Genomic DNA, 4,742 nt, shown 5'->3' on the forward strand with positions numbered 1-4,742 from the left:
TCCACTCCATCATAGGAAATGTTCCAAAATCAGTAAAAATATTACCATTTTTACAGTATGATTTTATTTACATTGGCATTTTATGGAAGTCTTATTTCATCAATCGTTCATCTGTTCTATCATAAACAAGAAACACTATTCAGCAGAATATACCACATGTAGTATTCCATGAAGTCCTTATCTCCATTCTCAATATGAAGCGGGTACATATGTTAGGGCATAGTTGCGCCTTTTATTGGACCTTTTATAGTTTATTGTACATTTTGCAACCGTGCCTTGTGTTTCTGTGTGTTTTCTTGAGGGCTTTCATGCTAGGTTAGTTAGATTTTCTCAAAATAGACCTTAGAATGCTGCCAGTTGACACAATGGGCCCGATTTATTAAAGCTTTTCAAGACTGGAGAAGATAGACTATCATGGGTAAATCGGGATGATCCAGCAAACATGGAAAGGATTTGGTCCAGGACTGAAAACATTTGCTATATAATAGCATAATACAAAATCTATTTGAGGTTTACTGAGTCACCAAGCTTCTCCCATGATTGTCTATCTTATTCGGTCTTGGAAAACTTTAATAACTGAGACCTATTGTGTCAACTGACAGCATTCTAACGTCTATTTTCAGGCTCCATGAGTGAAAGAGGTTAAAGGGAGGGTAAGTGTTAGAATTTCTATGAAGGTTAGTATAAGGAGTGTACAGGGAGGTGGGGTTGTGATGTGCTGCAGTTAAACATTTTTAGGATAAAGACGAATTCTGAGCCATTTCAGTCTTCCAGCAGCTAACAAAACTGTTTTTACCTCTTTCAAATCACTGAGAGCTGCAAATGAAGGTGTTGCTTTCAAGTTGGTAAAAGGGCACTCAAGGGTGGCCAGAAGCAATATGGTTCATTCAGCATCCACGGCCACAATCCACCACTACCGCCTGAACAAAGTGGTTCCCAACCGTTCCCATTCACTTGAATGAAAATAGTGGGGAGCACAGTGGAGCCTGGGGCAGACTCCTGCAGTCAGCATCTGGTCTGAAACTAGTCTTAGGCACAAAAGCAGGATAAAGCAAACATTATTGAAGATGGGCGGCTGGAAGCGGCTAACATCAGAGGTTTGCAACCACAAGTCTAAAAGAGGTCCAAGTGTTTTGTCTAAAGGGAAGGTTAATGCTAGAGGAATGGTTACGACCCAATTAACAAATAGCAGATATCACTATTAAATCTCCATTATATTCCCCACTGCTGCCTGTATTTCATGGCTTATTTTTAACACGCAGGCTATGGTGTTATCGGCTGCGGATATATATAGTATGTATTTTTTTCATACACACATATGCTTCCAAGCATTATAATGTTGTCATTTAGATTTCCTCCTAGTGATACACATGATCTCTCAGATCTGATCCAATCCAATAGGCAGATATAAAAACCCACACACCTACAGACTGTGCACATTTCCAGCTGACATTCCCCAGAGTCTGATGTGAAGCGTCACTGAGGAAGAGAGAGGCCTGGTGCATGGACGGAAAGTTTGGCAGCCCACGTCAAACAGGAACAGGCGGAAGCTGCATCAATCCACCTCGGGCCTGTCTGGAGATCATTATAAAAACGGCTTTGTCTCACCTTTGCCAGCAGTGAAAAGAGGCTTTTTCTTGTGCTGTAACAATAGGGAGCTTTCAGCACCCCCTCATCCCGCCCCGCTTCCGGGATGGTGCCAGAATAATCTCTTATTTTCATAAGTAGAATAATATTAGCAGTGGGGAAAAGGACGAGTTTACCTGCCGCAGGCACACTTCCCCTATCAAAGCCTCCACTGTTTCATCTTCTTAATGAGTTTAATTAAAAAGAAAAATGACTTAACTGTTACTATACTCGCATGAGCGGGAGAAAAGAGGGCGCAGCCGGCTGCACTCACTGATGTTTACATTTGTCTGTGTGTTTACACAACGACATTGTATAATGCACCATGCGAAGAAGCGAGTGTTGTCATATGTGACTTGGTTTGCTACTGAAATCTTTTACATTGAAACAATTAAGATTGATGCTGTGTTTGCCCTTTATGAGTCCTACAGAGCAAAACGCTGGCCCCTTTTGTAATGTACAACGCTGTTCAATATGTTGGTGCTATATAAATACTGTTTCTTAATAGTAATACTAGTAAAAAATCATTTAAAAAAAATCCTACAGATAGGCTGCATTTACACCACTCAAAAATCCCTATTGCTGCAGCTTTGTGTGGTTTCCAACAAACCACACCTCTGGAGATCATCGTCTTTGCTGCTTTTTAAAAAAATAAATAATTAATAATAAAAGTGCCCTGTAAAAGATTTTAATCTAAGAGCAGGGGGCCTGCTGTCATATGATATTTCCAGGTAGGAGTAATACTTGGCCCCCCCTCTGGGTGCTGTGGTTCCTCCTGCTGGCCCTTATTCCACTACTTTGTCCTGCAGCTGGTGGGAGATACCACTGGTGTAGTGGGGGAGCAGGTATCCAACACTTTCAAGTCCAGTGATGCCAATGGCTATTAAAGAGAGCAAAAGATTTTCTTTACAGCTCTCCAGAGCTTTTTTTAAACTCTAGTGACAGACAGCATTCAGACAAGGACAAACATATGATAAATGTTGGCATTGAACATTGTAACACAGATTTTTGAGCTTGTTAATCAAAGTTTTTAGAAACGCAGGTAAATGTATGCATTTTTCCTGCATTTCTATTGATTTCAGTATGAAACATTTGAGCCTAAAAAGAGACGAGTCTAAATGCAATTTTCACAATGCATCGCTGTGTGTTGTAGTACCTGCGCCCTTTCAGCAGTAAGGCTGCTACCATAGCTTTAGGAGGAAGGTGCAGGATACAAGCAAGCATGGAGCAGTGTAAACATTGGCATATTAGTCTGTCCTGGAAACTCAAGCATTTATCTACCTACAGGTGTGTGCAGTGTGGTGAATACAATTACATACAATTATTGTACTTCCAATGATCCTCAGCTGGAAACAAAATACCTTGTGGTGCAGTTAATGTTGTGCTTTTTCCCATATGACTCAGACCTAGCCACTGGCTACTAGACCTGAGTGCTCTCGCACAGGTGTTCCAATGCTATACCATACCTAGAAGCACCAGGTATTTTTCCATGGAGAAGTGGGAAGGCCAAAGACATGAGGTATCAATGGAGGGGTAAGTATTATCAGAAAGAAAAGAAAAAGTTTCCTTGTGTCCCAGATGGTGATCAGGCTTTAAAATATAGAGGAACCTTTTCAGAATGAACTTTCAAGTCTTCAGGGATTCCTTTGCATTAATGACTATATCCACAGCTCAGTACATTATGGCCATTATGGCCATTTTGGTGGTCATTGGAAGAATATCTTTTACGTTGCTGGCCATTGGGAAGAATGTCACCCTTACACATAGCCAAAAAGATCATTGGTGTCAGTAAAACTGACCTGACAAATTGCTAATTGCTTAAGGAATCCCCAGAAACCTCAGGAGGAACCCTAGTTTAGAACCCCAGTATAGGTGGTGCAGATGCTATGTAATGTGCACACATACTGCAGCTAATTTACCATATTGTATTGTCTGTGCTGGATGCAAACATAGACAAAAAATATTGCAAAGATTTCTCACCCCTAGAATCAGCAGTGTTCTCTCCAGCTCCTTTTAGCTGGGCGCACCACCCGGCACTTTTTAGTAACTACCCGGCTGTCTTTGGGTGGTTACTGAAAAGTTGGGTTACAATACAGGGGCTGCTGCCTACTGTTTCTTCCAACAAAGCTTAAAAAGATTTCTGGGTTTAACACTGATAGGGATTAGCAATCATGCAACAACATTTATTAGTTCATTTTATCCAATAAAATCCACTGAGTTACACTAACCTCACTGTCCTCCAAACTATCCAGGAAAAAAAGATGATAGTTGCCAATTTGCAGCTACAAGCTGCTCCTGGATGTGGAAACTTGAACAATACCGTGGTGCAGGTCATGTGCCTCCAGTGAATGTTTGGTGAATCTAATTTAAAACTATGCCTCCATCTTAACCCTATTTATACAATACTTGGTGATGTATTTTCTCCTTTCCATAAAAGTTCCTACACAATCCATTAAAAAAAGAAACATATGGTAAGACAAATGTATGGATTCCATTTCTTGTTTTCTCTGTCCTTTTCACCACATCATTTAGATGGTACTGTACGCTCTGTGTTCGGAGATGAGCATATGTTGGTGATTCCAGCAGTTCCATTGTCAGTACAGATTCTGCTGTACACAGGTGCATTCATACAAGTCCTGCCATGGTGCGCTATGTGTGAGAGACGCCTTCAGTGTAACACTTTTCTAGGGAGTCCCCATCCATTGCTTCAACACCTTTTCTTCCCGCCAGCTGTTTAAAGTCTCTAGCGCTGCACCCACATCTGTTCCTTCTGCAAATACAGTTGCTGGTCACCATCTGGACTGAGATTTTGGATACCAACTCACGGGCATTCCCCCTCCCCGAGAAGATGCCAGGCATATGGGCACCATTTAACCCCTCACATGCCTTTGAGAATTAAATTGTTTTACCAACTGTAATAAATTTACAGTAACCCAGTTCACAAATGTCTTATTACCCCGGTACCATCATATTACAGTCACCCGGCTCCTGAGTGTTCTTATTACCCCTATACCATCATATTACAGTCACCCAGCTCCTTAGTGTCTTATTGCCCCTGTAACATCATAATACAGTCACCCAGCTCCTGAGTGTCTTATTACCCCTGTAACATCATA

This window comes from Pyxicephalus adspersus, chromosome 2 (assembly GCF_032062135.1).
Source record: "Pyxicephalus adspersus chromosome 2, UCB_Pads_2.0, whole genome shotgun sequence".
NCBI classification, from domain to species: domain Eukaryota; kingdom Metazoa; phylum Chordata; class Amphibia; order Anura; family Pyxicephalidae; genus Pyxicephalus; species Pyxicephalus adspersus.